Here is an 11,165-nt window from a genome sequence, read left to right as displayed (position 1 = left end):
GGAAAGAACTACACCGTTAAGAAGAACACAATGTTTACTTCCTCAACTACTAACGATGAGAATCTTACGACGACGTACGATTCAATTAAGATTGATTTCAAAATCGATTCTCGATTCAAAGTGATTCTTGATTTATTACATTTTGGCAATATATTATTTGGTGTAAAAATTATAAAACCTTTTCAAAACAGGTTACAGATTACAAGAGTTCCTCCTGGCTGCTGACGTATGACGTATACTCGCAGTGAGTAAACGCAGAGATGACCTAAAAGAAAATGTATAAACTTAGGTGAATCGATTTTTTTCACCAACTCCTAGTAAATATTGTATAATGTTTATGCACGAAAATGGCCTAAACAATAATACATTCTTAAAGAATACATTATTTTATATATATATATTTAGCCAAGGTCACTGTGGTTTATCCGTTAGTGCTCAATACCGGGGTAGAGCGGAATATTCATTAGGTCAGGAAAAACCTGCTAAACAGGCTTGTAGGGATGAAATAGCCTCTGTGTTTTTTCCTGACCTATGAAATATGATGAAACAAATGACAATGATATAGACAGTTGGATGAGACTAGCATTATTTTTTTAGCAGATTCCTAAAAACAGCAGAGTGCTCTCTGTCAAATTGTTAAAAACAACATAGCCCCCTGTCATATAGAGGCTCTTTGACCAGTGTTTCTGAGTTAACCATTTAAAACAGCAAAACACTTCTATCACAGTAGAGTAGGTCCTTAAAACAGCTGAGTAGTCATGTAATATAGAGGATCTTTGACTAACAGTTTTGCAGTGAATTCTTACAAACAGCAGAGCTCTCCTGTCACAGAGAATCTTTGACTCACATTTTTGCAGCCAGTCATGAAAAATAGCAGACAGAGTGCTCCTGTCAGATAGTAGATCTATGACTCGTGTTTTTGCAGGCAGTCTTTAAAAAACAGAGCACCCCTGTCATATACAGTAGAAGATCTTTGACGGATGGTTTAGTGATCGGCCCTTAAAAAATGATGCGTGCACCTGTCAGAGGACCTCCGACAAGGGTTTTTTGGGGCTTTTTTTGCACTACACTCCTTATTTAGAGGACCTTTGACTAGCGTTTTTGCAATCAGTCATTAAAAACATCAAAGCACTCTTTTATATAGAGGATCTTTAATTCGCTTTTTTGCAGCCGATTCTGAAAAACAGCAGAGAACTTCAGTCCTATACAGCAGTGATTCTCACATTGTAGTACTAGATGGAGCCCCTCCATCTCGGGGTATGCCAAAGAATCAACTAAATATTCAAACACAGTGTTACTGTTCAAACTGGTTGTAATGTTACAGTGGCCAAAACGATTTAATATACTTGTTAAATACTACCTCTGCCTCTTTTTTTAATGAATACTTAGACTTACTAGACTACTGTATTTTAATGCTGGCCATTATTGTGGTACTTGGAGAGCCAAGTGTTTTCTGAGGTGCCGCTTGGTGGAAAAAAGTTTGAGAACCACAAATGAAGCGCTAGCTGTTCAAAGTCGGGACCCGGGGTGGACCACTCATCTGTGCATCAGTTGATGACATCTCTGCTCTGCTGACACCCCCCTGCTGGCCCCACTATGGACTGGACTCTCACACTATTAACTAGATCCACTCGACGTCCATAGCACCGGTCCCCCGGAGGGCTCCCTACATCTGCTGTCCCCTCCAAGGTTTCTCATTGTATCCCATTGGGTTGAGTGTTTTTCTTGCCCTGATGTGGTTTACTAACTATAAAAATGAGCTTAAATTTTGGAGGATGTCGTTGTGGCTTGTACAGCCCTTTGAGACACTCGTGATTCAGGACTATATAAATAAACTTTGATTGATTGATTGATCTGTGACTATCAGTTTTGCAGTCTGTCCTTGAAAACAGCAGAGTTCACCTGCTTACTGTCAAGAGAGAATCTTTAAATAGACCTTTTTCAGGTCCTTAAAAACAACAGAACATTTCCGTCAATAAGATAACTGACTGGTGTTTTTGTAGTATTAGTCCTTGAAACAGCCGAGCGCTTCTGTAATCAATTTAGACGATCTTTGTTCGACTAGCGCAGTGGTTCTTAACCTGGGTTCGATCGAACCCTAGGGGTTCGGTGAGTCGGCCTCAGGGTTTCGGCGGAGGTCAAAACACACCTGACTCATCGTGTAAATAAAAACTTCTCCCTATCGGCGTATTACGGATACGGCAACAGCAGAAGTCAGACTGATTTGCAGGTGTGAAATTTGTTGTGAGTTTATGCACTGTCTTGGTTTTTGTTGTTTGAACAAGGTGATGTTCATGCACGGTTCATTTTGTGCACCAGTAATAAAACAAGGTAACACTTTAGTATGGAGAACATATTCACCATTAATTAGTTGCTTGTTAACATGCAAATTAGTAACATATTGGCTCTTAACTAGTCATTATTACGTACTTATTAATGCCTTAATCTGCATGGCCTTATTATAACCCTAACCCTGCCCCTAACCCTAACCAAATAACTCTAAATTAAGTCTTTGTTTCTTAGAATATGTTCCCCTAGTGTCCAAAAAACTCTAAATTAAGTCTTTTTTTACTTAGAATATGTTCCCCATACTAAAGTGTTACCAAAAACATATAACTTTGTCTTGAATTTGAAAAAAAAAAAACATTTTATTTTTCACTAAAGAAGGGTTCGGTGAATGCGCATATGAAACCGGTGGGGTTCAGTACCTCCAACAAGGTTAAGAACCACTGGACTAGCGTCTTTGCAGCAGGTCCTTAAAAACAGCAAAACCATCTTGTCCTACATAAGATATTTGACTAATGTTCAAGTACGATTTTTTTTACATGAATGCCATTGAGTGAAGTTTGAATATATAACCGAGTCTTGCATTGAAAATTCAAAAATCGAAAACACAATGAAGACGTCAGGTTCTTAGCGTAGTGATAATATTGCTACTGGAACTATTTAGTTGAAGAGATCTTAAAGGTTAAAAAAAATAGCGCAAATTTCACCCAATTATGCTCCTAAAGAACCACACTTAAGGAAAAAAATAATGTACTTACCTTCTGTGGACAATTTGAGCTGGTTTGTGCAGTAAATCCACCGAAAGCGTCGAGCTAGCAGAGCAAGTGTGGTACCTGAGGTCACCTCCCGCGAAGACGCCCAAAAGGTGAACAATCCTGAGAACAAACCCCCCACCAAAAAAAGAGGCACAAACAAAAGAAAGTTGGGATTTCAGCGAGGCTCCGTTCCAGCACACAACTTGGAACAAAGCCGCAATGTCCTCAGGCGAACCGCTGACTGCTTCTTCCGGGACTTTTTTTTTGGAGTGTTCTTTGTCGTTACCTGTCGGCGGAGTTCGGCTGCCTCTGGCTGGGTTGAGCCGAAAGGGCGCGGTGCGACAGCTCCTTGGCCGGTGCTCTTGGCCCCGCCCATGCTTGTTCTCTATTGGCTCAAGAGTGGTGACCCCGCCAGCCAATTGCAGAGCGAGAGTGGCTTGATTGACAGTTAGAACCGTGAAAGGTGAATCACTAATGCCCGATTGCAAGGTCAAAACTGTGAGCTCCAGACATGTAAAAAATAATACATTAATAATGAATCATTCTCAAATTATTTATATTCCTTCCAAACTGTCGTTTTTAGGGTATTTTTTGTGTTTAGTACAAGGTCTTCAATGGGTTATTATTGCAACATCTGCTATGGGGGTTAAAGGTTCATCATCCATTCAACTGTTTGTTTGTGTGCTACTTCCTGTCTACAGTTGTTTTTGTGACATATATATATATATATATATATATATATATATATATATATATATATATATATATATATATATATATATATATATATATATATATATATATATATATATATATATATATATATATATATATATATATATATATATATATATATATATATATATATATATATACATAGGCGCCGATCTCGTGGGTGCTTCGGGGCCCGAGCACCCATGGACAATACCGAGCACCCACGTGGGATTGATGGCAACTTTCAATCTTTAAAATAATTTTAGAAAAATTAATCTTGTTGTAGTTAATTTTGTGGCGAGTTTGATCCGTTTTACAAAATAATAAAGCCGCAAATCATGGGATATTAACTTTGCTGAACGTCTATTTATATATATATTTATATATACATACATAAATATATATATATATATATATATATATATATATATATATATATATATATATATATATATATATATATATATATATATATATATATATATAAATATATATATATATATATATATATATATATATATATATATATATATATATATATATATATATATATATATATATATGTAAATATACATATATATATATATATATATATATATATATATATATATATACAGTATATACATATATATATATACACAGTATATACATATGTATATATATATACAGTATATACATATATATATATATATATATATATATATATATATATATATATATATATATATATATATATATATATATATATATATATCCATCCATCCATTTTCTACCGCTTGTCCCTTTTGGGGTCGCGGGGGGTCGCTGGAGCCTATCTCAGCTACCATCGGGCGGGCGGAAGGCGGTGTACACCCTGGACAAGTCGCCAGCTCATCGCAGGGCCAACACAGATAGACATATATATACATATATGTATGTATATATATATACAGATATGTATGTATACATATATGTATATATGTATGTATACATATATATATATACGTATGTATACTAGAGGTGTAACGGTACGTGTATTTGTATTGAACCGTTTTGGTACGGGGGTTCCGATTCGGTTCGGAGGTGTACCGAACGAGTTTCCACATGGACATATTAAGTAGCGTAACGCACGTTGTGTAAACAATGCACACCGAGGCACAACACACAGCATGCTAGCAGCTAACGGGCTACAATAGACTGACCATACGTCCTCTTTTCCCTGGACATGTCCTCTTTTGCGGAGCTGTCAGGGCGGAGTTTCTTAAATGCCTCAAATGTCCGGCATTTTAAGTTAGGGTTGCGTGTATTTTCAATGTACATTCAGGTTAAGAAGGGGTTAAAAACAAAACTAATTGTGAAGGTGTGAGGGAGGGGCAGAGACAGAGAGAGCGAGAGAGTTATGATAAACGCGCATGCGTCGCCAGGCTCTGCTTTTTATCCATAGATTTATCAGATTTATTTCTTTATTATCTATAGCAGGGGTGTCAAAAGTGTGCCCCGGAGGCCATTTGCGGCCCACAGCTAATGTTTTAAAGGCCCACGGCATATTCTAAAAATACTATTAAAATAAACAAAACCATAACAAAAGTGAAATAAAAAAAGCTTAAAGGTTAAATGTAATTTAGAAAAAGTTGCAATGATGACTAATAAAACAAAAGTTTTTTTTTTTCTTTCAAACTGTCATTGCTCAAAACATAATATTGAATAAAAATCAATGTTATTATGAATTATTGACCTAGCCAAGGTTCCGATTACTTCACATCAAATATTCCACTGAGAAAAATGTTTTTGGTGGAAGATTTTGCAAATTTGGTAAATAAATAACCCAGAAATGTATATTTTGTTGTTTTCTTACTGTACCGAAAATGAACCGAACCATGACCTCTAAACCGAGGTATGTACCGAACCGAAATTTTTGTGTACCGTTACACCCCTAATGTATACATATATACATGTATGTACGTATACACCTTTCTTTGCACTTCTATATTTTTTATATTTTTATATATTTACACATTGTTTTCTTGCATGCACACATCGCACTGTATGGAATGGCCTCAATCTCGTTACCCTGCGTAATGACAATAAAGCTGATTCTGATTCTGGTATACATACATATACACATATAAGTATGTATACATATATACATATACATATTAAAGTTAAAGTACCAATGATTGTCACACACACACTGGGTGTGGTGAAATTTGACCCATCCCCATTTTCACCCCCTGGGAGGTGAGGGGAGCAGTGAGCGTGCGCCGCGCTCGAGAATCATTTGGTGATTTAACCCCCAATTCCAACCCTTGATGCTGAGTGCCAAGCAGGGAGGAAATGGGTCCCATTTTTTGTAGTCTTTGGTATGACTTGGCCGGGGTTTGAACTCACAACCTCCCAGTCTCAGGGCGGACGCTCTAACCACAAAGCCACTGAGCTGGTTAGATGTAGTATGTATATGTAGTATGTGTGGAATTTATATATATACATATATATATATATATATATATATATATATATATATATATATATATATATATATATATATATATATATATATATATATACTACCGTTCAAAAGTTTGGGGTCACATTGAAATGTCCTTATTTTTGAAGGAAAAGCACTGTACTTTTCAATGAAGATAACTTTAAACTAGTCTTAACTTTAAAGAAATACACTCTCTACATTGCTAATGTGGTAAATGACTATTCTAGCTGCAAATGTCTGGTTTTTGGTGCAATATCTACATAGGTGTATAGAGGCCCATTTCCAGCAACTATCACTACAGTGTTCTAATGGTACAATGTGTTTGCTCATTGGCTCAGAAGGCTAATTGATGATTAGAAAACCCTTGTGCAATCATGTTCACACATCTGAAAACAGTTTAGCTCGTTACAGAAGCTACAAAACTGACCTTCCTTTGAGCAGATTGAGTTTCTGGAGCATCACATTTGTGGGGTCAATTAAACACTCAAAATGGCCAGAAAAAGAGAACTTTCATCTAAAACTCGACAGTCTATTCTTGTTCTTAGAAATGAAGGCTATTCCACAAAATTGTTTGGGTGACCCCAAACTTTTGAACGGTAGTGTATATATATATATATATATATATATATATATATATATATAAATATATATATATATATATATATATATATATATATATATATATATATATATATATATATATATATATATATATATATATATATATATATATATATATATATATATATATATATGTACATATATATATATATATATATATATATATATATATATATATATATATATATATATATATATATATATATATATATATATATATATATATATATATATATATATATATATATATATATATATATGGATGAATGGAGGTCCAATGTAAGTATGAAAATGAAATACAAAAACTGCTTTACAAAGTAGAATAGTGTTTTGATTTATTTTAGAAATGTCAGTAGTAGACTGTATACACTTAAGGATATTGCATAAAAAAATATATTGTGTGACAAAATATAGATAAATATTGTGGTATAATGTTTTAGACAATTATTCAATGCAAAAAAAAATCTGATTACAATTAATAGGGAAATGTTAATAAGCATTGAATATATTAGGGGTGCCACAATACATAAAGCTTCCATTTAACTAGAGCAGTTTTCACTTATTTGAACAGTTTGTCTCATGATGACAAAGACGGGAAAAGACAAGGAGGAAATACCACCACAAGCCAGGGACAAAAAGCAGTTACAACTTCCTGTTTACGCCAGCTCATGCGCTGCGGTTAGTGTGAGATGTAACAGATGCGATGATTGTGTTTATTCTCCCGCTCCTGCAATGTATTCTTTGCTTATGTGGTGAACGACGCAGACATCATACTTTCCACGCGTGTTTCCTGTACAGCTGCTTGGGCTGTCCCCACGGCAACAGGTGAGATGTTGGATAGAGGCCCTTCCTCTTTTATTTGAATGACCGTCAAGAATTTAACGCAGAGACGAGCATGTCTCCTAGTTCTCGTCAGCACTTGAGCAGCAGCAGAATTGAACAGTTGTGCATGGTTGACACTGTGCAGTAGAATTATTGTGCATTACAAACAAAAAACTAAACATAACCTAATGGAATGCAACATAACATAATGCATGCAGGGCCACCCCTCCCTATCAGCAGATCACTTGGGACCCGCCATGGGTGGGGGTGGGGCGTCAAGAAGCGCATGTAAAATGTAAATAATTGATAAAGCCATTTATATGAAATCTTAGTGCAAACCTATTCTTAGCCCCTTCCTGCTACGTTACCGAAATAAATGTAGCACCTTTTCCGACATTATTTGCGTGGCGCACTGCCGTAGTGCCTGGCTTACAAGCTGTCGTGCCAGGTTTCGGTCCCATTTAGAGATGTGTATGTTTTAAATTGAATTAGAATTTGTAGTTTTAATTAAATAAATAATTGTATACTATGTGCATATGTATGTGTATATGTATTATGTTATTGTATTATATGTATTTATTTATTATATATGTATTCATTTATCATATAATAAGTACATATCCCGGCAGCGGGATGTTTTTGAGGAGCACGCTGTGGAGTAAACTTTAAGAAGTCAGCCAACACGCCTCGTCTGCATCTTTTATGATTAGACAAGACAACACATATATTTGCAAGGACATTTTCAAGAAGGATATTTAAAGAGAAACTACATCTTGTGAGACCATGTCGGCCAACCCCGGAAGCTCGAATGGGTGCTACAGAATTTATGTTCAAATATTTTATTTCTTAATTTTTTCACGTTTAATACGTTTTTTGCCATTTTAATTTTGACAGTACCACATAAAATATCTTTTAGTTGCTGATGCGGGCTTGTTGATTTTTTAATGCGCCAGAAAATAACCCGTTTTGTACGCTGTTGAGGTGGTTCAATGCAAAGTAGTGCGTAAATGTGTTTCTGTATAGTATTTCTCCAGCAATGGTCATGTGGTGACATAAATTATGGTATTTTGAGACATTGGACACAGGACATCACTGAAGGCCTAGGTGGGAAACGCACGGCCCGCCACTGGTATATAAAATTAATTAAATCGAATAAAATAATTTTAATTTGTTAAATTTGTTTTGCACAAAAATACGAATATTTAACTTTTTCTTTTCGTTTTAGTGCAAAACATCTATCAAATTAAATTCAAGTTTAATTTAAAAAGTATAAGAATAATTCCACATTAATAAAATGCAAAACATTATAAATATAATAACATAAAATATAATATAACAAAAATACATTGCAATATTTTATACTGTAATTGTGTTAGTATAAAATAGTACAATAACGCAATACAGCATAAACTAAAGTAAGGCAATATATAATGTATGAAATAAATACATGAAAAAATTGAGTAAAATGAAATGAAATTAGATACAATTTTAAATTGGTTTAAGGTAAATTCAGTAAAACGTAAGGTAACAATTTTTTTAAAAAATACGGAAAAATAACATAAAATAAAATATTGAATTATTCAAATTAACACAAAAAACAAAACAATTTAGCCTTTGTGGGCCTTGGTGGGAAGACTATGTCTCCTGGCTGGCCTGGGAACGCCTCGGGATCCCCCGGGAAGAGCTGGACGAAGTGGCTGGGGAGAGGGAAGTCTGGGCTTCCCTGCTTAGGCTGCTGCCCCCACGACCTGACCTCAGATAAGCGGAAGAAGATGGATGGATGGATGCATGGGCCTTGGTGGAGATCTGCGCTCTACTTAAAGACATACTAACAGATATGTTAGTATGATTTAGCTGAATCACTATGGTTTTGCAACTCGTACAACTTCCACGTTTTTGTTTTGTTGTTCTACCCTGCCCTTGACAACCTGTCAGCATGGAGCCTCAAAATCTAAATTTTGTAGCTAACAACAACTACAAAACAAGGGATGAGGAACCTGAGTTGATGTTGAGCCTCCATCATAGAGGAGAAACAAAAGTGTGACGGAAGAAGGCCTTATGAAAGTTGCGTGACAGCAAACATCTTTTTTTCCTTCTTCTCTAGAATAAAACTAACTCTTGTGCAATGTGTGACTCGTGTGTTTATATGTGTGTGTTTGTGTGTGTGTGTATGTGTGTGTGTGTATCGCATGCGGAGCTGCTTTATCGTCATCTGGAAAAGATTTTAGCGACAGTCTTGATGTTCTTGCGACCGCCGCCCCCTCATCATTGACCTCATAATGGCATCAACTAGAGAAGTGGCGCTCTTCTTAGTTCTGCTCATGTGGTTCTTGACATGTGTGAACCCCCGCAAACTCAAACACACACACACACACACACACACACACACACACACACGGGCGCATACTTTTCACTCTTTAGAGATGACATCACACGTCTCCAAAGACTGTTGAATGGATGCAGGCCTCCTGTGGTTGATGGAGCAATGAGGGCGATGAAGAAGACAAGCATCATGTTTGTGGTCCGGTCTGACATTACGATATAAAAAAAAAAACAATACCGCCATCAGTGTGTGAATGTGTGTGTGAATGGGTGAATGTGGAAATACTGTCAAAGCGCTTTGAGTACCTTGAAGGTAGAAAAGCGCTATACAAGTATAACCCATTTATCATTTATTTATAATACAGCTCAGCTAGTGTTGTCCCGATACCAATAGTTTGGTACCGGTACCAAAATTATTTCGATACTTTTCGGTACTTTTCGATACTTTTCTAAATAAAGGGCACCACAAAAAATGGCATTATTGGCTTTATTTTAACAAAAAAATCTTAAGGTACATTAAACATATGTTTATTATTGCAAGTTTGTCCTTAAATAAAGTAGTGAGCATACAAGACAACTTTTCTTTTAGTAGTAGGTAAGCAAACAAAGGCTCCTAATTTAGTTTGCTGACATATGCAGTAACATAGTGTGTCATTCATCATTCTATTATTTTGTCAACATTATTAAGGACAAGTGGTAGAAAATGAATGATTAATCTACTTGTTCATTTACTGTTAATATCTGCTTACCTTCTCTTTTAACATGTTCTATTTACACTTATGTTAAAATGTAATTATCACTTATTCTTCTGTTATTTGGATAATTTACATTACTTTTGGATGATACCACAAATGTGGGTATCAATCCGATACCAAGTAGTTACAGGATCATACATTGGTCATATTCAAAGTCCTCATGTGTCCAGGGACATATTTCCTGAGTTTATAAACATAATATAACAATTTTAAAAAACGAAAGAAGATGTTGAGGAGATCGACAAAATTATAGTAGTATCGACTCGATATGTTCCTGTACTTGGTATCATTACAATGGATGTTAGGTGTAGATCCACCAATGGCGTTTGTTTACATTTTGATGCCGGTGAGCTACGGTGTGTAGTGAAGCATGTTTAGCTATTCCTCGTCCTGCAGGGATGATACTTGTAAGAAACATACTTTATT

General features: G+C 35.5%; 1 protein-coding gene across 1 annotated transcript in view; it reads right to left on the bottom strand.

Moving 5' to 3' along the window:
• Nucleotides 1-3,392, bottom strand: part of LOC133633780 (lysophosphatidic acid receptor 2-like) — a 55,934-nt gene extending 52,542 nt beyond the window's left edge. The window contains exons 1-2 of the mRNA XM_062026463.1: nt 3,328-3,392; nt 3,045-3,161 (exon numbers count right to left, since the gene is read on the bottom strand). The gene's annotated coding sequence lies outside the window, so the exon portion shown is untranslated. The remainder of the gene's footprint in view (nt 1-3,044; nt 3,162-3,327) is intronic.
• Nucleotides 3,393-11,165: the final 7,773 nt, after the last annotated feature.

This window comes from Entelurus aequoreus, linkage group LG18 (genome assembly GCF_033978785.1).
Source record: "Entelurus aequoreus isolate RoL-2023_Sb linkage group LG18, RoL_Eaeq_v1.1, whole genome shotgun sequence".
Classification (NCBI taxonomy): domain Eukaryota; kingdom Metazoa; phylum Chordata; class Actinopteri; order Syngnathiformes; family Syngnathidae; genus Entelurus; species Entelurus aequoreus.
The sequence above is the reverse complement of the archived record's forward strand: the minus strand, read 5'-3'. Positions and strand labels throughout refer to the sequence as shown.